A 24,263-nucleotide genomic window follows, 5' to 3' on the forward strand; every position below is an offset into this window, starting at 1 on the left:
TTAGGAGAGCTCCTGCACCTTGTTTCATGAGTACAACAACATGAACAATCCAATCAAAGCCAAGGTCCTTGACTTCACCTACCTCACCCTCAATTACGGTTGTTGTGCCCAGAGTCTGGACCCCCTCCCCCTCAAACCACCAAGAGACCAAATCTGATGCAAAACAATCTTTTTAATTACGAGTTAACTCGGGTACTCCTAGCGACACAGACGGTGAAATAGAGGAAACCCAAGGCCGCAGTGGGGCAGGGCATTTATTGGAGGTCCAGTAACGGGGAGGAGGGGGGAGTCTGGGGTACAGTCTCAGGATTAGAGACCTCCAGGCTGGGGGAACCTGTCCTGCACTGACGGATCAACATCAACTGTGGCTGCTGAAATGTTGCTATCATGGAGGTCAGGGGGCGGGGAAGAGGATTACTGCATTCCACTGTTATCAGTAATCCAGAGCCTGCCAGCTAACTTCTGATTAGTTCCTTACCATAAGGATTCTGGCAGTTTCTTCTCAGTCATTAGGGCAAGGTGTTGGGGGAAAGGGGGTGGGGCTCAGCAAGTCCTGCTTGGGGGGGTGCGCTAACATTTTGTTCGGTCTTTTCTGCAGCCTGTTGCGGCTGCCAAAGGGGAAGGGAATGGGTGAGGGCCTGGGCTCGTCAAAGGGTTCATCCCTTTCCTGAGTGTCCTTTCCTAGTTTTCTCCATGTCCAATTCTTCAAGTTGCTGGTTGTTCAGCTGACATTAAACAATTCCTGCTTCCTGACTTCTTGTACCTCCTTTTCAGCTTTTGCTCTTTCTTCCAAAAAAAAAAAAAAAAAAAAAAAAAAAACCTACTTCTACAAGCCTGGGCTAAATAGCTCTCCCTAAATGAGAATACCTACTTTCCTCCCTTTGATTTCCTTTCCTTTCCCGACTTTAAATTTTATTGTAGCTTAACGTTTCATATGGGGTCTTTCTTGCTATGTAGTACATCCTGATCTTGAAGTTATGATCCTCTTGCCTCAACCTTCCAAGTGCTGGGATTACACACTGCACCACTATCCTAGGCTTCTGGTTCCCTGTCATAGAGCAAGTCCACTCTCCTTCGGATCCACTTTAAGTTCCCAGTTCCCAGGAAGGCTGTGTGCTCACAGGCTCTAGTTCTCCATTTTGTCTCTGACCTCCAGGAAGACATTGCCAAGAAGATACAATCTAGCTTCACAGTGGCCCAATGGCAGTCAAATCCTCACGTGCCTGTTTACATTTAAATTAATTAAATTTAAATAAATTTGAATAAAAACGTGAAATTCAGATTCTCAGTCCCAAGTGGCCAAAGGTCTGAAATGTGACACAGTGAAGATAATCGCAAGTTTCCTCCCTGCAGAAGATCTCCCTGGCGTCTAGGTGCCTGGCTATTCTTTAGAGTTAATCATTGCTTCTGATTTTTGATTGACTTTTCGATCACTCATTCTCAGCCCCCTTAGTTCTTAAAAGTCTGATCCCAAGCCATACAAACACTTCCCATTCTAGAATCCTTTGAAGCTGGTCTTGTTCTTGTGACCTGAGTTGACCCAAATGATGATTCCAGGGTAGGTTTATTGGAAGGGCTCCTGGACAAAAGAACTCTTGTACAGGATGTGGCCGTGGAGTGATCGAGACCCGCTCTTGGGCCACATGCATCTTTGCCTGTGCTAACAGAAACATGCAGAAGTCTTGTCTGAGTCAACAGTTTAAATCTTGTTTAAATCTGTGGCAGCCATCTTGTACCACGAAGGAAACGCAGTGACTGTCTTTCAAGACTACTCAGAATATTTAAATGTCTGGATGAACCTGCCTATCTCTAAGAAACTTCTATGTGGTTAATGGCATTATTTTATGATTTAACAGTCTACTGCCTAACTTTATTTGTTATATAGGCCTTAAGCATTATTGATAATAAAATCATACTGGTCTCCCCTCCAAACAGTTTATGGTTACTGCTTTGAGTTCAAATGAGAAAATTTCCTATCATGTACCCAATATTATTTCTGTGAGACTATATATATATATATATATATATATATATATATATATGAAAATCTGAGTCCTATTTGAGTGTTCAAGAAGCTGCAGTGGAATTGTGTCTCCAGTATTGTGTCTTCTAATGAGAGTCTTTTCATTTCTGCACTTATGAGATGCTAATTCATGCATCATTACTGAGGATTTGGAGTCAGAGATTTACCTGCAATATTTACTATCCAGTGGAGCGCCATATCAACATGGAACTTATACAGCAGCTGGTGCCAGTCACAGCTAAGGTTGAAATTTAATAAAGAGACCCCCAACTGAGTACAACCATCTTGAAGGAAGGACACTTATCAAACGGCTTTCCGTCAGTTCAACAGAGACACCTTAATTGGGAAGAGGAAGAACTGCACAGCACTTTGTCCCCATGCCAGTTTCACATGAATAGCGTCGCCCTGCTCTTTGGTACACATAGCCTTGTCTACCTATGCCATTAACCGTATCTAATTCACCTTCTAATCCATCCATTTCATTATAATACCCACGGATAAGTTTTAGACATCTAATAATTAAAACGATCCTATTGCTAGTGTGAGGAGGACAGTCTGACTTCTGAACAGTCCTTTCTGGACAGTCTGACTTTCTCTGGCATACATGGTCACAGCCACTGTCCCCCTAGTGGTGATCTTGTCTTGTGTAATATGACCTGGCATGCCAGCTCAGGGCTGGACACGAAATAAAACTGGGTAATAAACCCTAAGTTTGGCATTCAGGCTCCGAAATGGCAGCGCATGCTTATCTTTGTTTCTGAGCAGGAGTTGCTTCATGGCTCTAGATGGCAAGCCCAGAGAGTGTGACCTGGGACTTAGAGAAAGCTAAAGCTAAACTGAGATTAGAATGCAGAAAAGTGAGTCACTCCCAGACAAAGCTTTGCAGGGTTGGGTTTGATTGTTCTGAGTCTAATGAGTCCAATCCTACTGTTCTAGTAAATTCCTCCATTTTAGTCCAGTGGTTCTATAACTTTCAGTCCAGATGCTGGGGCACTGGCTGACTGATTGGTAAAATTTCCTCTACAGATGCCTTCCTTCTCCAAAATGTCAAAAACACATTAAGCGGTGGATGTTGCCATGCTATCTCCCTGACTCACCTGTAGCACATAGTAGGTAATTAGCAAACTTAGGTGTCTTAGTCGATTTTATTTTACTGTATGGAAAAGCAGAGCGGGGGCTCCCAGGCTGGACCAAAGCCTTGCGAGTTCCTCTCCTGAACGAGTCTAATCTTAGCCTCTGTGAAAGTGTGTCATGTTAGCAGCAACAGCACTTCCGTCTATATTTGTACCTGAAAGTTACACTAGAGAGGTGAGAAGGGAAGAGATACTGTTCTCCGCTTTTTAGCTCCAAGATGCACCCAAGACTGATCAATTCAAAAATCAATCTGCTGGTGTGATGCCAGTGGCAATTGGAAAGGAAGTCCTGAGAGTCATCGAAAGCTCTGCCTGGTACCCTGCTCACGCTTAGATCTGAGAATCATTCATCAAGCCTGGCGTGTGTGGGGTGATGAGTCGACATGTATGTGAATGAGTATTTCCCTGGACGGCTTATTATCAAAGATGTTAAAACTAAGTAAGAGAATGCTGAGTTCACTTGATTTGTTTTCATTTGCTTTTTTTTCTCACAGCGTCTGCCAATGTTTCTGATCTTGACCCAAGATGAGTTCCCATTATATTCATGTATTGAATGTTTATGGCTGAATTTGCAGTAGACAGCAAAGATCCAAAATAATGATGGATAGGTTATGTATACAGATAATATACACATTAGCATTTTATAGTGTACCATTCAGATAATTATCTCCTTCAACTAGCTCCTTGATCATGAGAGATGAGACCTGCTGTGCACTGTTGTTTCTGGTTCTTGGGCTAGATCTAAAAACAACTCACCCACAAATGCACAGTGAAGACCAGCAGAGCATGCCCCAGAGCCAAGAGCTTCCTTTTTCTAAATCCTAGCCTTGCCACTCTTCTCTGCTTAGAGACAGAACTGATGTGGGATTGCCTTCTGTATGCTGGGATTACCATTGGTTAATAAAGGAACTGCTTTGGGCCTAAAGCAGAGCTATAGGGAAACAGAGCTAGGTGGGGAAAACTAAACTGAATGCTGGGGAAAAGAAGGGTGGAATTAGAGAGAAGCCATGTAGATGGACACCAGAACTTTAGCCGGTAAGCCACAACCACGTGGCGATACACAGATGAATAGAGATGGGTTAGTTTAGGATATGAGTTAGCCAGAAATATGCTTAGGCTATTGGCCAAACAGTATTGCAAATAATATGATGTAGTGATAAGGTGCGAGCAGGCCTGCTTTTTCATCCTGCCCCGATCCCACATGGCTAGCTTTACCCCGGAAATAACAACACACAAACTATATTCATTTAAACACTGCCTGGCCCATTAGTTTCATCCTCTTACTCACATCTTGACTAACCCATATCTAATAATCTGTGTAACACCACGAGTGGTGTCTTACTGGGAAAGATTCTAGCATACGTCCATCTTGGGCCGGAGCTTCATCGCGCCTGGCTCAGAGAGGAGAGGCATGACAATTGCCCGAGGCATCTGACTGAGCCATCTACCTCACTTCCTTTTTCCTGTTCTGTCTACTCCACCCACTTAAGGGCTGGCCTATTAAATGGGCCGAGGCAGTTTCTTTATTAATGAATGAAATCAACACAAACCGAAGACTCTCCCATATCAATATGGTATCTGTGTGATCATTTGCAGGCTGAGCATTCAGGAAATAAACAAGTGGCCTTATTGCAACACAGGACCAGGTTAGGTTTTGGAATGATGCATCAGAGATAGGTTCCCTAACCAGCTGTGTGTTAGATGCATGGCAAGACTGAAATTCACAGCTACTTTGAGACTCCACCCCTTTCTTCAAACACTAAAACAGTAATATGCCTATCCTACAGTGTTAAGTCAATAGTCTCATACAAGAGTACATCTTTAGCGTGAGCCTTTCATATGCGCTCAGTGAATGGCAGGCCATAAAGTAAACTTTCCCATAGATCCAGTTAATACAAATTCAGGTGTGTATGATTTAATAGGCAAAAACATAGAGGTGACCCTCTACCTTTACTCCAGACAGACTGACATAGGTTAGCACGATCAAGCGAGACTGGCACTTTCCTCAACAAGAAAGTTTGCTCAGGGCTCTTACAAGAAAGGTGGCAATAGCCCACAAATTTCAGGCATCTAGACACTGGGCATCTGGGACTATCAGAAAACAGCATAAGGGCTCATCTCCAAGTGAAGGCTTCCCTGTGCCAAGAAGCCCATGATTGCCCTCTGTAGAAGGAAGCATGGCCTATGCTGGTATGAACAGTGAGAAGATGGGGAACAACAGGTCATGCCTCCTGTGGTTGATCTTGTAAGTATTTTCTATCTCCAGAAAAGCATGTTTTCTAAACCACAGAGTTTAGCCAAACATTCAGTTGCATGACACATGGAGCTTCTGAATTCACCCACTTTGTCTAACAAGTAGAGAGAGCACAGATACTATCAGATCAGAGTAGGTAACTGAGGCACAGAGCCCTGTCATTGTCATCATTTTTAAAAGATTCAAGCCATGTTGGGCAAAGGTCTCGACCACTGAGCTACCCTACCCAGCAATGATAGAGAACATTTATATTTGTGGCACTGAACTTCTTTCTTAAATGGAGTCCTCCAGCTGGGTAGTGGTAGCACATGTTTTTAATACCAGCACTTAGGAGGCAGAGGCAGGCAGATCTCTGTGAGTTCCAGGATAGGCTGGTCTAAAGTGAGTTCTAGACCAGCCCGAGCTGTTACACAGAGAAACTCTGTCTTGACAAACTAAACAAAGGAGTTCTTCAACTTGCACATATTTATGGGCTCCTCAAACTTGACAAGAGGAGAGAGAGAGAGAGAGAGAAAGAGAGAGAGAGAACCTGCTACAACCCAACTGATTTGTATGAAAAATAAACAAAGCACAATCTGTTGGGAGGTAACTCACTCTCACTTGGCTTCACAACCAGCAACAGCGGTGTGAATTTCCTCCCTTCCTGGGCTCTTCCTAGAGCAACAGATCACATTTCTGAGTAGTTTAGTGATTTGTTAGGTGCAAGTCCTTAGATCCAGGCTAGACACATGTCAGGTTCACTACTCTATAGCAATGCACTGCCTTTTGTCTCCTCAGATGCAAGAGTGGGGTATGATAACTACCTGGTGGCACCCATTGCTGTCGGATTATGGAAATTCATAAAAAATATAAATAGTTTAAAAGTAATAAATTCTTTAAGAGATAATAAAGTAATATTAAAAAATAAGCCATGTAATGTGATGGGAAATACCATAACACAGAGAATGTGGATCATATATAGTGCTTTGTTAACTTTAAATATTTTAAATGCTAATGAGAAAAGAATGACAGCTAAGAAGAGGCAATGGATAACAGAAAAGAACTGTTGAATTAAATCAGCCAGTATACTTTAAAGATATGTTGACCTCAGAATGGAAACCAGGATATGTTTTACATTGGGGAAGAGGTTTTGCTTTTGTTTTCACAGAATAAGAAGCACTATGGTTACCATCAAAATTAATAAGGATTAGATTCAAACCTCTTGATTAGGAGAGGTGGTAGTTAATCAAACAGCATGGTCATTCAATCTAAACTAACTTATAAGACTAACAAATGTCTTTTATTTGATAAGATATAGCCTGCCAAAAAGAAAAAATTACCCAAAGTTAGGGTTGGGGCAGGATTTTGGTTTTGTCTTTACAAGAGAATAAAGGCATCCTACTAAGGAATCTAAAGACCACTGGCCAAAAGAAACATCTGAAGAAAAACATACAAGTCATTCAGAGAAAATGTACCAAGAAAAAGAGTAAATTGGCCTAATGGTATAACACATTTCCAACATGACAAAAAAATCTCATAAATCTTCCCAAATATTTATTTCTGCTGTCCTCTATAGCCATATAAGGGAAATGGTCTCTTTGTAGTCCCAATTAGATTACAAATTAAAGTTGGCTTTGGAGTTGGAGTGTGACTCTAAACCAAAGTGTGTTGGTTAAAGAAAAATCTAAAATCTCTGTCTCATGTCAGAAGAGCCTCTTGATATGGGTCAGAAGGAACCCAAATTAAGGGACTAGTGCCACTAATCTCATAATCCTTTGGTTTTATCTTGATGCTTTTCTTAAGGTATAAATATATCTCAAATTTTGTAAGATTAATATATATATTATATATATACATAAACTTTCTGTCATGATATTAATGGTCATATAGAGTATTAACTAATTCTAGAAATAGGCTTCATCTAGTTTCCTGTATTCATGATTTCATGCTTGATTCTGAAGCCAGTAACTAGATATTAAGCTTGGGCACCCTGGTTGTATTTAATAGATTATGGTCTTTTAACCTCTCTGAGATCTGCTGCATATGATATTTAAATTGTTTAAGTTTTCTGCAGTGAGCCATGATCATTCCTAATAGCAACCTTTGAATTCTCCAAAAGGATAATGGGGCCCCACAATGATGATTCCACCTGGATTATGGTAATGCCACTAAACTGACACACAGCACCCAAAAATCAGGTTTTGACTATAAATTGCTCAGGATAATTTCAAGGCAGTTAGCTCTGATGGTCTAGTCTCATAGACTACTCTAGTCAGGATAAGCTCTGCAATTTTCCATCACATCAAGAGTGGACAACAGTTAGTTCTCCCAGAATTTGATCATCATCTTAATTTTCTCAGAGTCCTTTAAAGAAGCCTTAGTCCCCCAGACAACAGGAAGTAATTTTAAGAACATGATATCCACATTTACATGAGGTGAGGTGGGTAGTTTTTGGTCATTTGGTGAATTATGAATGTCTGTCATTGTTTGTGGGGACAGAGGGTAGTTACAAGTTGTTTTTAGCCATGGTTAGGGAAGAAACTAAGCAAAGGTGATTAGATTTCAGGATCCTGTTCTGAAAAAAAATGGATGAGGATATAGGAATGATAGGATAAAAGGGTAGATTATTGAATCTACTTTTAAACTAAAAGAGCAATAGTAGTCACAAGTATTATACATTGGTATGGGTTTTTATATATTGATACAAATTTAAGGTTATTTTTGTTATACTGTAAATATGCTTCTCCTCTTGTTTAAGGCATTATACCTATGCAATTCATTTAACAATATAAATTTTTAGTCCTTGAAAGTTATTATTACAAAGTATTTGGGATAATTAAGAAATATAGTAGTTAGTAGATAATCAACAATCAAATTTGTGGCCATATTATATATGTTTTCAAGTTCAAACAGATATATTTTAGATAGACAGGTGGTCTTCAAACACTTTAGAGACCTACAGAATATGGCATTTAAGGTGTTTTAATAAAATAAGCCTTTTATGATAGTAAGACATGTCTTCTCCTGGCAGTACCAATTTACTTAATAAAAAGATGATGGCCATTGAAAAACCTCCATATGAAGTTTGCTTTCACTGTGGCAAAGTTAGCCACTTGGCAAGAAACTGCCCTTGCCTTGACTGTTGACAGTATGTTGTCTAAATTGGACAAGCAGGACACAAAATAAGGTGACTGCCAAACTTTGCCAAGACAAGATAGGACAGTCCTTCAAAATTCCTGATTCACAGAAAAGTCTGCTAGATATTCTAAGCCTATATAGGTCAAAGAAAGATGCACCAATTGCTGGTGGCCTTGTCAGAGGAGAAGCATGGCAATTGAAGTTTAAGGTGTTGGCTCACCAGAAAGCGATTTCTGGATGCATGAATCTTAGATAGACAAGGCTCCAGACCACAGACTCCAGAACATCTTTTGCTTTTGCTGTGTTTTTACATGTTTGGCTTCTCTCTTATTCTAGTATCTGGCATGATGTGAATGGGTGTGGGGAGATCCTTACTGCCTGTAATGTAGTGTGTTTATCTCATGGAAACATCCCATCCTAGTGGGCATTTTGTCTGTGGATTACTATGAAGATGATTTATTCTTATGCTGTACTATCTAACTGACAATAATAATGTTAGTTTAAATAAAGTTTTAATGATAAAAAAATAAAAACAAGGAAGTGTCACACAGCTGGAACACATGAGTTTTTTGGAGGAGCCATATAGTCTATGGCTTAGGTTAATGATTAAGAAAAACAATTAAGTCTCAGTAGTCCAGTTAGTTTAAATTCTTTTAACCTTAATGTTGGGAGATGTGTTCACAGGTTTCAGAGTGTATCAAAGTTGAAACAAAACTTTAAAATAACTTAATATTAGACTAATATGTTTTTGCCAAATAGCTTTGCAGTGAAAAATCCAAGAAGACAATCAAAGTTTTAGAAAAATAGATAGTTGAATAAGGAACTTGTTAAGATCAGGAAATAAGAACAAAGCAGCCCAATTATCATTAGCTGATATTCCTTTCTTGATAGTATAGATTGATGACCAAAGGTGATGATTAATTCCTTTTACCCATTTCTGCCCCCAATCTCCTGATATAAGAAACTTTTGATGAGTGGGTATGTGCCTTAAAGATTTAAAGTAGAACTGACTGATTCCTTTCATATATAAAAGTTTAGATTTGTGATTCTTTTAATATTTCTTATAAGAATATCTTTCAAGATAAGTAATAAAGTGATTGGTCCTTTCTTTGCAACCACAAAACATAGCCAGCTAGTAAAAGAATATCTTATTTAGCTGCTCTAAGATCACGAATTATAGGCTCAATGTCCTTTATTTATGCTTAGAAACCAATTATGAGTGAGTACATCCCATGTTCATCTTTTTCAGTCTGGGTTACCTCACTCAGGACAGTGTTTTCTACTTCCATCCATTTGCATGCAAAATTCAAGATGTCATTGTTTTTACTGCTGAGTAGTACTCTAATATGTATATATTCTACACTTTCTTCATCCATTCTTCCATTGAAGGGCATCTAGGTTGTTTCCAGGTTCTGGCTATTACAAATAATGCTGCTATAAACATAGTTGAACAAATGCTTGTAGTGAGGAGCTGCGCGCAGGCCTGCTTTTCATCCGGCCCAGATCCCACATGGTTAGCTTTACACCTGAAATAACAACACAAAAATTCTATTCTTTTAAACACTACCTGGCCCATTAGTTCCAGCCTCTTACTCACATCTTTACTAACCCATATCTTATAATCTATGTAGCACCATGAAGTGGTGCCTTACCGGGAAGATTCTAGCGTATGTCCATCTTGGGCCGGAGCTTCATCGTGTCTGTCTCAGAGAGGAGAGACATGGCATCTGCCCCAGAGAGGCAAGGCATGGCGATTTATTAACTTCCCTTCCCAGCATTCTGTTCTGTCTACTCCACCCACCTAAGGGCTGACCAATCAAATGGGCCAGGCAGTTTCTTTATTAACCAATGAAATCAACTCAAATAGAAGACCCTCCCACATCATTTCTCCTTTTTCTGTTTAAACAAAAAAGAAGGCTTTCATTTTAACAGAGTAAAATTATATATAACAAAACAGCTATTAAGAAAGAATTACAGTTACAATATTTATATCTACTTTATCTTTTATCATAACTAAGGAAAACTATAACCATCTATTTATTCTTCAACTCCATCAAAGACTCCAGAAGGATATAATATTACCTAGGTGAACAAGAAGTAAGCTACTTCCAAAACTCTAGAAATCACAGAGACATCTTGCTACCTGGACAGTCACCCAAAGTTCTTTTGTACTGTTGGGGCATCCATCTTCAGCCTACAGGCCTATAAGTATCCATCAGACATTTCCATGAAGCAGGAAATTTCAAAGACAGTTCAGGCAGTATCTGTTGTGTCCTGTAGAATGTCTCGCAGATTCTTTCATGAGTCAGGCACCCCAAAGAATCATCTCACATTTAGGCAAGTTCAGCAGTCCTCTCTCTGCAGTTTTTTTTTTTGTGTCCAGTCTATGCATCAGTCCAGGGAAGAGTAGTTTCTTGCCCAAATGGCTATCAAACTCAATAAGGAGCCTCTTCGATGCCCATCTTCCTCTTGAAGTAGATTGGTGCTGCCAGGAGCAGATATGTCTCATTGTCATGAAAGCTCTAAGTTATTTAAACATTTAAATGCCATATTCTGTAGTCTTTGAAAGATATGAAGAATGCCTATCTGAAATATATCTATGCACATCTAGAACATCTAACTAACATGACTACAGCTTGACTATTATCGATGATTATCCATTAACAACCTATATTTCCGAATTATACAGTACATTTTAAAAATGAACTACACAATCATACCTTAATTAAGATCAGAAATACATATGCATATAACAAAATTGACCTTAAATTTAAATCACTAAAGCAAATTATTCATATCTATATCATATCCCCCTTTAAATGTAAAAGAACATTTATAAACAATATTTGGGAATATAGGTGCAGTTATTTCTCTCCAAACTGCTTCCTGCTGAATGGGGGTGCTGTTAATCAGATCTTTCATGGTGTAACCTGTGTGCCAGGTTCATCTCAGTCATCAGTTGGGTGAAGTAATTTTCTGAAGGTGTTCACAGCAACCTTTCAGGAGGGCGTGGTCTATCATACCATATTGGGATAGAAGCAATCCACAGAGTCTCATTTTCTGTAGAAACAAAAGAAGAATCTCTTTTCCAAAGTATCATATCCTTAGATCCAAATTCTGAAGTCAAGATATTTTCAAAATATCTATGTTGGATTAGTTCAGCAGCATTTATAAACACATATCTTTTAGCAGCTGTTGCTCCTTCCTCAGCATTCAAACAATTCAAAGAGAGCATAATAGCATATAGTATTAAGATTCTCTGTGTATTTTCCACCTTTATATGGCGTTACTTTAACCTCTATTTCTTTTATTTTTACTTTTATTTTTTGAGACAGGTTCTCTGTATATCTTTGTCCTGGAATAACTCTGTTGACCAGGCTGTCCTTGAACTCACAGAGATCTGTCTGCCTCTGCCTCCATAGTGCTAGGATTAAAGGTGTATGCACAGAGATATGTCTGTCTCTGCCTCCCAGGCATTGGGATTAAAGGCATGTGTTACCACACCTTGAAGTCACAGAGGTCAATCTATCTCTGCCTCCCAAGTGTTGGGATTAAAGGTGTGTACTACCAGACCCAACTACTCTTTCTATTTTTTACTTTTTTTTTGGTTTTTTCGAGACAGGGTTTCCCTGTAGTTTCTAGAGCCTGTCCTGGAACTAGCTCTTGTAGACCAGGCTGGCCTCAAACTCAGAGATCCACCTGCCTCTGCCTCCTGAGTGCTGGGAGAGGGGGAGGGAAATGGAAGGCAGGGAGGAGGCGGTAATTTTTAATAAATAATAATAATAATAATAATAATAATAATAATAATAAATATCTTGTTTGCTTACACACTGTTAATCTATAACAAGTTGCTTGGCTATGAACATACATGGGTTCTTGGGACAACTTGTTTTTTACCAGTGATGCATAAAATATTTAATCATGTAAGGAATATGGAAAACACGGGTTTTTTTACTTTTATTCATTGTAATAATTCATTTGAAAAACATAATATAATGACATTGTAATTTCTATATTGCCTGAAAGGTTTTGCTGGGATATATAAGCTATAAACGAAAAGATAAAGATAAAGTTAAAATGAGCTAAAATGAAAACATCAAGAATGAGAGGGCTAGAATGAATTAGAAGAAAGATATCAAGTATAAAGATAGTTAGAAAGAAAACATCAAAATGAGAGAAGAAAATCACCAAGGAAATAAAGAATAGAGAACACTAGAAAAGAATAAAGGTCTGAAGGAAACTATCAAGAGAGTGTGTAGTGAGGAGCAGTGGGCTGTGTTCCTGCTGCCCAGCTCCTGGTTACCTGGCTAGCTTATGCCCCAAAATAGCAACACACAAACTGTATTCATTTAAACACTGCCTGGCCCATTAGTTTCAGCCTCTTATTAGCTAATTCTCACATCTTGATCAACCCATTTCTAATAATCTGTGTAGTACCACAAGGTGGTGTCTTACCAAGAAAGATTTAGCACTTCTGACCTGGTGGCTGGCTTCATGGTGACTGTCTCAGAGAGGAGAGGCATGACATCTGCCCGAGGCATCTGCCTCACTCCCAGCATTCTGTTCTGTTTACTCCACCCACCTAAGGGCTGGCCTATCAAATGGGCCAAGGCAGTTTCTTTATTAACCAATGAAATCAACACAAACAGAAGACTCTCCCACATCAAGAGTGTGTGAATGTCTTTTCCCTTTACCCCTTAAAAAAAGTCTTAACATGTGCTGGTCCCCCAGGCAATGAAACTCAACATTTCTTAGGAATCTTGGATGAACCCCTAGACAGCCAGATGTCTCTGTCATTTCTATAATTGTTTGTTCTGCATTTCTCTTTACTCAGGTAATATCTGAGAAAGATCTCAGGTCTCTAATGGGGTTGAATACTAGATAGTTATAGTTACAATTTTCCTTGTTTCCGAATTCAGAAAAAGAATTCACAAAAGAGGTATAAAGTTTAGGGGACATGAAAGCTTAAATTGTTTATCTAAGAAAATGTTTTGAGGTCTAAAAAGATAGTTTTGGGTGTATAATATAAGTTAGGATAGAAAGTGAATTAGGTTAAAAAAAACTTTGGAATCACTAACAAAGGACAGATAATGGAGTATTTTCTCTGAATTTGTCAATTTGGAGACTGGAACTTGTGAAAGTAATTCTTATCTGATAATTATTCTTTTTGTTTATAGTTTTATTGTGTTATAGTTAAAACCTTCCCTTTTATTTAGACAAAAATGGGGAAATATTCTGGGATATTTTGGTCACACTCTTACACTTCTGAAACTGTCAATACATTTTACTTTGAATCAGAGGGTGAAGCTAGCTATCAGCGGACAAGAATTAGCCGTGGAGTTTTTGGAGAACCTAGGGCATATAGAGAGACACAAGAAGTAGTAGGGAGGAGCTTAGAAAGATTCACAGGCCTTTTTTGATTGAGGAAGGAAGGGGGAGACCACTGGTAACTTCTCCACCTCTTCTCTGCTCAATTAGGTTTTTACCCTGATGTTTGACTCTTGAGTTTTATTTAATAATAGAAGAATATAAGTAAACACTTCAGAATAGCACTTGAGAAACCACACTGAGGTTTTTTGTTTTGTTTTTTGAAACACACACACACACACCTTTCTTTTTTTTAAGTCACTACCAGCAGTCCACCTGTCTTTCTATGCTCTTGACAGGGAGCAAAGAAGAAGCATACTAGTATGAATTCCAGCTCAGGTCAGATATGCCAAGGTCTAGACTTGGATAAAGGCTATGCTAAACTCCAGAGACCCAGAAGGGATAAAAATGTGTGCTTTTGTCATTCTGTCATTCTGTGAGTCTGTGGCACAGGCTTTTGGCTCAGGTGAGCTTATTGTTTGCTTGAGTGTGGTAGTGTAGACTAGAGGAGGAAAATAGTGCTTGCCACCAATCCCTGTCAAACACCAACAAAAGTCAGAGAGACTCTCCAGCTAGGACAAGACTGGTATGTCAGGAGTAAAAGCTCTCTGAAGTCACTGGAACCAGACTGGACTCATCTGAGTCCTCTGATCAAATCCCTGACTTCAAACCCTACTACAGAGCTATGATACTGAAAACAGCCTGGTATTGGCATAAAAACAGGCAGGAGGACCAATGGAACTGAATAGAAAGACCCGGATATTAATCCACACACTTTCCAACACCTGATTTTTGACAAAGAAGCAAAAAATATCAAATGGAAAAAAGAAAGCATATTTAACAAATGGTGCTGGCATAACTGGATATAACATGTAGAAGAATGAAAATAGATCCATATCTATCACCATGCATAAAACTCAAGTACAAATGAATCAAAGACCTCAACATAAAGCCAGCCACACTGAACCTCATAGAAGAGAAAGTGGGAAGTACACTTGACCGCATTGGCACAGGAGACCACTTCCCCAGTAGCACAGACACTGAGAGAAAATTTAATAAAGGGGTCCTCCTGAAACTGAAAAGCTTCTGTTGAACAAAGGACACAGTCAGCAATACAAAATGACAGCCTACAGAATGGGAAAATATCTTTATTAACCCCACATCAGACAAAGGTCTGATCTCCAAAATATACAAAGAACTCAAGAAATTGGTCATTAAAAGAACAAATAATCCAATTTAAAAAATGGAGTACAGACTGAAACAGAGAACTCTTAACAGAGGAATCTAAAATGGCTGAAAGACACTTAAGGAAATGCTCAACATCCTTAGCCATCAGAGAAATGCAAATCAAAACAACTCTGAGATTCCATCTTACACCTGTAAGAATGGCCAAGATCAAAAACACTGATGACAACTTATGCTGGAGAAGCTGTGGGGTAAAAGGAACACTCCTGCATTGCTGGTGGGAATGCAAGCTGGTACAGCCCCTTTAGATGTCAGTATGATGATTTCTCAGAAAATTAGGAAACAATCTTCCTCAAGACCCAGTAATACCACTTTTGGGTATATATCCAAAGGATGCTGAACCATGTTACAAGGACATGTGCTCAACTATGTTCATAGCAGCTTTGTCATAGCCAGAACCTGGAAACAACCTAAATGCCCCTCGACTGAAGAATGGATAAAAAAAATGTGGTACATTTACACAATGGAGTACTACACAGCAGAAAAAAGTAATGACATCTTGCAATTTTCAGGCAAATGGATGGAGCTAGAAAACATCATTTTGAGTGAGGTAACCCAGACACAGAAAGACAATTATCACATGTACTCACTCATAGGTGGTTTTAAAACATAAAGCAAAGAAAACCAGCTTACAAACCATAATCCCAGAGAACTTAGACAACAATGAGGACACTAAAAGAAACATACATAGATATAATCTCCATGGGAAGTAGAAAAAGACAAGATCTCCTGAGTAAATTGGTAGCATGGGGACATTGGGAGAGGGTTGAAGTGGGGAGGGGACTGGACGGGAGGGGAGCAGAGAAAAATGTAGAGCTCAATTTAAAAATGAAGAAACTATTGCTGTTGTGTCACCCCTGCATTGAGTGTGTGTGTGGTGTATGCGTGTGTGTGTATTGTATACCTGTGACTATGCCGGCAGAGGCTAAATGAAGACATTGGCCTTACTTACTTACAAATGTAGATTGGCTTTACTGCCTTGAGACAGGGTCTCTCACTGAGCCAGAAGATGGACCCTTTAGGTAGCCCAGCTGGCCAGGGACCTTCCAGGATCCACTTGTCCCTCATTCCCCAGTGCTGGGGTTACAGGCATTTACAGCCATACCTGGCTTTTTACATGGGCGCCAGAGATTTAAATTCAGCTCTTTCTGCTCTCGCAGGGTGCTTACCTTTCGAGCTACCTCCCTAACACCAGGTTTTAGAGACTTGGTTCCTGTTTCCTTCTTTTTTTCCCCTGCATGAGTTTGGGGAAATCACCGTCTCTTTGCTCTGATTGTTTCTCATCTTTAGAAACAGAAGTAATGCCATCTGCTGCTCCGATGTCCTCGGTGAGCTGAGAAAGGTAGGATGAGGTATGTTAGAGCCCTAGAAAAGCTTATGTAAGTGTGAGCTGCAGAAGCCCGCGGGGGGGAGGGGGGGAATCTGGCTCACTCTTTGTTCAGATTTTTGTTTCAGAGTGCCCAAGGGTATCTAATGATTGTTGGTCCCTCCTTTCAGAATCAACACACAAGACTCAGGTCAGATTGCTTTGGGGTTTTTATGTCACAGTGCATAGCTACAGTTTCAGGTGTGCGAGAGATGACACATTTATCTCAGAAAACCTTTACATGGTGAACAGAAGCAAAAGCAAATGAAATAATAAAGGATTCTCTTCATATATCTCATCCTTCTTTAAAAAAACAGCCAGCTCAGAGCCAATTACATTTCACCTTATGCTCTCATCTGAAATGATCCATTTCTAAAACAAATGTGTGCAGCGGAGGTGGGCTCAGTAGGAGGAGGGAGGAGGGAGGCTGACGTTGTCTCCCATGAGATGTCATGATACATTATCTCTACCATGCAGACCCCTTGTTTCCTGTAGTAAGACGCCCACAGAGACAGAGAGATTAGGTTAAATCTCACATTCAGCATGTATACACCATGAAACCAAGGTGAAGTCCTTCCTGGCTCCGTGCTTCAGTCTGGATTGGTTACTTTTCTCATGGCTGTGACTAAACACTGGACAAGAAGCGGCTTAAGGGATGAGGAGTTTGTTTGGGCTCACAACTGGATGGTAGAGCTCATCATGGTTGGGAAGCGACAGTGGCAGTGGCAGGAGCTTGGGGCACCTTGTCACATTTCCTCCGGAGTCAGGAAGCCAGGAGGAAGATGAAGGCTGCTGCTCAGCTGGCTTTCTCTGGTTTGGGTTTTTGCTTTTCAGTCTGGGGACCCTAACCTATGGAGGGAAATGGCCCACATTTATGATGACTCTTTCTGCCCCCAGTTAATCTAGAAACTTCTTAAAGACTCACCCAGAGGTGTGTGTCTATGGTGATCCTAAATCCCATGAAGTTGGCAATCAAGACTGAGCATCAAACAAACACAAAGATTGAGCATCCTGGTCTTTCCATTTGGGGATCGCCTTAGGTGAGACCTAATAGAACTGCAGCAAGGAAAACAAGTTGAAATATACAAAGCATGTGGGACTTGGAGCTCGGCCAATGGCTGATTATTGTTGGTGAACCCTCATGATTCCCAAGAGGAAACATTATAGTGTTAATTTTATAGGCTGGTGTAAGGATACACAGCCACCCTGGGAATGGAGTAGACACTGGCTTCATTCATATTCCCTTTGGGGATTTTAAAAAGTGACTTAGGCAATATCCAGGTTTATTTATAAAGCCAGGACACAGTTTTCTTTGAGTATAATTAAGCACTTTAAAAAGTCCAAATAGGAAACAATTAGTCACTACTAAATGGTAATCTTAATAATTCCAGATAATTAAATAGGAACTTCCTGTGGTTCATCCTTGGGAAGAAACAGCTTTTTCATGCATCCAGGGGATAATCTCTAAATCACAGATAGCGTTACTCCAGTACCTTATTGTTTATTTGCATGCAGGATGGTGTGGAGTAGAGGCAGGGGCCAACCTTCACTATGAATGTCAACACTTCCAACATCTCCATCCTGGTGAAAGTTTCCCCATCTCCAGAGACAGCGTCACTCTTAAGACCCTATGACATTCTCTCCTGAATCATACAATTATCTCTTAAGGAAACGTCAGCATTAGCATATTACTTCCCAGATTGCCACAGGCCCCCATAAAGAACACTGCCATCTTTCTGGCATTGTGGATGCATGGGATTTGATTTAAAAGTTATCCTCTCGCCGGGCGGTGGTGGCGCACGCCTTTAATCCCAGCACTCGGGAGGCAGAAGCAGGCGGATCTCTGTGAGTTCGAGGCCAGCCTGGTCTACAAGAGCTAGGTCCAGGACAGGCTCTAAAAAAGCTGCAGAGAAACCCTGTCTTGAAAAACAAAAACAAAAAACAAAAAAAAAAAAAACAAAAAAATAAAAGTTATCCTCTCAAGTACCAAAGGTAGCAAAGATGCTAGCATTAGGAGCATGACCACAAAGGTGTCTCCAAGTAAGGATAAAAGCCCAGGTTCTGGAAACTGAAACCCCTGCAAGCGATCCTTGTTAGCTTTTCAGTTTCAATGGTACTTTGAGTGCTTGTTTCCCAGCCTGGGTGTACCATTTTGGAAATGTTGGGATTTTGTTGGTGGGGCCTAAAATGGGTTGCTAAGGGTTGGCATGTGAAGGACATACCTGGCCCCCACTTCCTGCCTTTTTCTCTACTTTCTGGTCTGCTGTGATGTGAACGGCCCCCCTTACCTGCTGCTCCCAATTCCACGAATGGAGCTGTTCCTCCGTGCCTTCACCTCTGAGACAGACTGAAGCCAGAAGCCAAGAGCACACCTTTCCACACTGAAGCAATATCTGTAAAGTGCACTTCACAACAACACAAATCCAGCCCTTAACCAGCCACTCTATGTTGGCACCATAGGCAAAGTGCTTTGCAGCTCAGTGAAAACTGTAGGTGTCTACTATTTACTTCTATTGTTCCTAAGGCTATTGTTTCTTGTAAACTTTGTATATGTTTGTGTTGGTCCATGCATGTGCAGGTGTACATGTGTGTAAACACATGCATAAGAGGCCAGAAGATAACTTTAGTATTGTTCCTAAGGACCTAGCCACCTTTGTATTTTAAAAACAAAAGACAGGGTGTCTCACTGGGGCCCGGAGTTCATGCATTAAATTAGGCTGACTTTCCAGTGGACCCCAAGGATGTGCTGGTTTCTACCCTTCCAGGGCTGGAATTACAAGCATGTGCCATCATGCCTAGCCTTTGCTCATTTGTTTGTTCTTTTTTTTTTTTTTTTTTTTTTGGTTTTTCGAGACAGGGTTTCTCTGTGGCTTTAGAGCCTGTAGACCAGGCTGGTCTCGAACTCACAGAGATCCGCCTGCCTCTGCCTCCCGAGTGCTGGGATTAAAGGCGTGCGCCACCACCGCCCGGCTTCATTTGTTTGTTCTTGAGATATCTTCTAGTAATGTCAGAATCTACAACCATAAAGTCTCATCAACATGACCACCTAAACAGGAGGTGAGCATGGACAATGCCACCAGACATGCCAAAGCAGAGGGCGAGCCCAAGAAGCCTCAACCCTAATCTTTACAAATGGATCCTAGGAACTCAATTCAGGTCCTTCTTGTCCTTGCAAGGCGAACGCTTTGCTAACTGAGTTGTCTCCTCTAATTCTATTTGAAAGTGAAATACCCAGGTTCATCTGCAGACTAGAAGCAAAATCAATTCGTCAACCAGTTGTTCGGTCAGTTAGTCAGTCAGCCAGTCACTCACTCAGCATTTCCCTCTCAGGCTGAGTTAGGTGTTCCCTCTGAGAAAAGGCTGCTGTGTAGCTGGGATACACAGGCTTCTACAGTGTCCTCTCTACTTGGGCTAGTCAAAGCTATGCTTTCTTCCCATGCTCATTCAACGTTGAGCTATACATATTTTACAACCTCCAATCTTCCCATCACCCCACTGCCCCTGAAGAGTGGACTCCAAGGACCTGAGTGTGAATGCTGGCTGTGTGTTCTTAGGAAAGTCACTAAAACTAAAATTCCAGGGCCTTAACTTCCCGACTTATAGGGGCTGGTGAGGTGGCTCAGTGATCAAGAACACTGACTACTCTTACAGATGTCCTGAGTTCAAGTCCCAGAACCCACATGGTGGCTCTACAATTATAGTCCCATGGGATGATCTGGTTCCATTTCCTCATATACAAACAGAAAAATGAAACCACTCATATACATTAAATAAATGAATAAATCTAAAAAAGAATGTAAGGGAAAAAAACCTTCCTGTTTTATAAAGTGGGGACATAGTAGGTACAACTAGGAACTTAGGAGGTACAACTGAGCAGCCATTGCTGAACATCGAGATCTAATGTGGTAGAATGCATGCACCAGTAAATGTTCATTATTAGCTTTACAGTGTGAGAAAACAGTCACAGAGCTTATAAGTAGAAATGCAGATAAAGACCTTGTCTAAAGATAGGATTGAAGACAAACACAACTACTGGAAATTTTATAAAAAGGAAAGGTGAACAGAGAAAGGGGGAAAGAGAAGAGAAGAGAAGCGAAGAGAAGAGAAGCGAAGAGAAGAGAAGCGAAGGGAAGGGAAGCGAAGGAAAGGGAAGGGGAGGAAAGGGAAGGGAAGGGGAGGAAAGGGAAGGGAAGGGAAGGGAAGGGAAGGGAAGAGAAGGGAAGGGAAAGGGAGGGGAGGGAAGGGAAGGGAAGGGAAGAGGAGGGAAGGGAAGGGAAAGGGAGGGGAGGAGAGGGGAGGGGAGGGGAGGAAAAGGAAGGGGAGGGGAGAGGAGAGGAGAGGAGAGGAGAGGAGAGGAGAGGAGAGGAGAGGAGAGGAGAGGAGAGGAGAGGAGAGGAAAGAGAAACCTAAGCAAAACTAACTGCTGTGGGAACTCCTTCCACTCCTTCAGCCAATAGCCTTTAAGATACCAGATCACTTGGGCATGGTCTCTTATACTATAAATGCAGCTGTAAAGCCTGTGGTCACTCTCTTGCTGCTGGCTCTCACTTCCAGCTGCTAGACTGTTCCTGTTCCCCATTCATGAAGAGAATTGTGATCTAGGACAGCGATCTGCAAATCTCCTCTAAATAAACAACCCTTTATTATACGTAATTCTGAACTAGTGTGGGATTATTTTGTATCTTCCTCCATCAACTAACCATCTGCCTCATCTCTGAATACGGGCTTGATCATACTAGTTTCGAGAAGATAAGTTTAGCAGAACAGTGATAGAACTGCCGAGAAGGCAAGTGAAGGGGGGGAGAGATTTTTAGGGTGGTGAAAGGTTCTACCCTGTGGATGGATTAATGTTGATCTCGGAAATGTATTGGGTCTTACAGCATTGAGTTAGTCTTCATGAGAGCAGGGTAGAAAGTGAGGCCACCCCACATGTACCCCATTTTGCATGCAAGCAGCTCTCATTAGTGTTATGGGACAATGGTCTGTATTTTGTCAATTATATTTTAAACAAATGCTGATTGGCCAGTAGCCAGGCAGGAAGTAGAGGCAGGTCAATGAGAGCAGAATTCCGGGAAGAAGAAAGCCTATTCCTCTGCAGTTCTGGCCCAGCCACAAAAGAAGCAAGATGTGACTGCCCCGCTGAATAAGGTACCAAGCCACGTGGCTAACACAGATAAGAATAACGGGCTAATATAAATTATAAGAGTTAATAAGAAGCCTGAGCTAATGGGCCAATCAGTTTATAACTAATGTAGACCTCTGTGTGATTTCTTTGGGACTCAATGACTACAGCGACCAGACGGGACAGAAACAGAAACCCCAACAACACTTGTTCCACTTCTTTGCCATGTTGTCTTAGCCAGGACTCTGGTGCCGTGAGTTGGCATGAAAGAAGGACTTTTGTCTCATTTGCTTCAGTGCACACAGTTTATAAATAAGTCCCTTTGAGACTGTGGCTCTTAATCTCCATGGGATTTAGACTTACCTAGGAAACACACTTCTGGGCATGTGTATGAGGATGTGTCCCTGATGGCAAAAGCCTACTCATAATGCGGATGCATGATCCTGTAGCCTGGGGTTCCAGATTGAAGAAAAAGGGGAAAAAGAAAAAGCTGGACAGCAGCATTGGTCTCTTGGGGCTTCCCAACTGCAGATACACTGTGTCAGCTACCTCATGTTCCCACTGCCATGAGTTCCCTCAAACCACGAAGCAAGTCAGTTCTTTCCCCATTAAATTGCTTTCTTCAGATATTTGGTCACAGTACCGAGCACAATAACCAGCATAAGGAAGAACACAAATTAAAACCAGAGCATATCCAATGCCTGCTTGCACCCAGCACACAACCCCCTTTGAGGCAGTTCGCACAGTGATTGGGGATTAAATGACTTGACACTTAAAATCCTTGACACTATGCCTGGCACTGCTTTCAAATGCCGGCTACCACCCTCTGGCTGCTGACCTTCCAAATTCCCATCTAAACCATAAGTGTGGATTTCACACAACCAGTCTGAGAAGACCCCTTCCTATCTCCTCAGGGTCCAGAGATTTTCCAAAGAAATTATGGGAAATCGAGGTTCCCAGGTCACATGGGACATGACTCTGAGCCTTAGTGTCCTTGGGTGAGAAATGATGACAGGCCACCAGATGTTGCTCAGAGACTGCCGTGAGGTTAAATGGTATAAAGTGTCAGATATGCGGTATACATCCAGTTCCCAGTGTGGAAACAGTGGCATTGCTGTCTTAGCTGCACAAAACTGTGCTCCCCAACATCCAGCTGTACTTTGAGATGATGGAAGAGAAGGGTCTGTATGTATAGATGCTTGGGTCCAAGATTCCTCGAGCCCTTCTGCTGCCACTAGAAGCCAAAGTTAGCATCCCAAGTCCCTTAAAGTTACAGTCACCATGAGGCTATGCTGCCTCCCTGTGGAATTTCACAGACACTGTTCAGAGGTAGCCCAAGTCTTCCAGTCCAGAAGTTCAATGCCAAACTCGTCTTGGGATAACTCCTTGAACTTCCTAATTGCTTTGTTCACATATTACTGCTGTTCAAATCCCACTGGCTGCGTTTCAGTGTTGCCCTGCTTAATACAGCAAATCACAGCGTGCCTGTTCCACTCATGGTGGCTCTAGGTTTCCCTTTGCTCATTGAATTAACTAGCAGTGGTGTGTGGAGAGAGAGAGCAGGGTGGGAGGAGATTTCGAAGATAAATAAGATGGGGAAGGAAGAATTCATCTTCTCTGGTGACAGATACCGGACGGAAACGACTTAAGAGAGGCAGCTCCCCGTTGAGAGAGTGCATCACGGAAGGGGAGGCATGGCAGGGGGAGTGGCCCCCAAGCAGGGACTGAGACAATCGCTTGGCTGCAGGCTGAGAGCAGCATCTATGCTGACCATACGGGTAAAAGACCGAATGTCACTATCAGTGGCTTCATATTGTTTTATTGAGGACTCAGCTCTGCTGGTTCTTTTAACCATTTCTTTTCTGTCCTGGCAAAGGAGAAGGAGCGCCATCTACTGTTAGCTCTTGTCGCGTGGAACACAGCGCCCTGAGACTTCCCAGGGATTCTTTATCAGGTCTGTTCCCCGTGCAGAAGGCTGTAATTTTCCTTCGCTTACAGACAGGAGAACTAAGACCAAAAGGAGATGCGCAAGGTCACTCAGTCACAGAGGGAAACAGCTGGGCTCGGAGTCCGGGGTTCTCAGATGCTCACGCAAGAGGGAAGGAGAACACAGTCACAACTGAACAAAAAAGGACCACACTTCTAGTAGAATATTCCAGCTCAGGGGATTCAGAGGTCACTCAAAAGGGCTCAAGAGTTGCTGATATACCCTGCAGAGCCTGTCCTTCAACCCTTGCTCACTCTCTAAGGACCCTATTCAGATCCCCATCCCATCTGTGCTATTGGCAACAGCTGCAGCTGAGAAGCAGGTTTATTTACTTGAAGCCCACACAGAACTGATGCTCTCTACACTGTGGGTACTCAGGGAGGGTCCATTAAACATACAGAACGGGGCCTGGGAATCAGGGGGGCTGTGAGTCGGGGGTGAGCTGTGAGTCAGGGCAGCTGTGAGTCAAAGTTGGGGGGGCTGTGAGTTGGAGGACTGGGAGTCAGGGGACTGGGAGTTAGAGAATACTTTTTACTAATCTTTAAGCAACTCATTAATCTTGCTCAGTTCTGCACACACACACACACACATACTACACCACACCACACACCTGTCTCACCTTCCCATCCCAAAGTAGGGTGACCTGCTG

This window comes from Arvicola amphibius, chromosome 2 (genome assembly GCF_903992535.2).
Source record: "Arvicola amphibius chromosome 2, mArvAmp1.2, whole genome shotgun sequence".
Lineage (NCBI taxonomy): Eukaryota > Metazoa > Chordata > Mammalia > Rodentia > Cricetidae > Arvicola > Arvicola amphibius.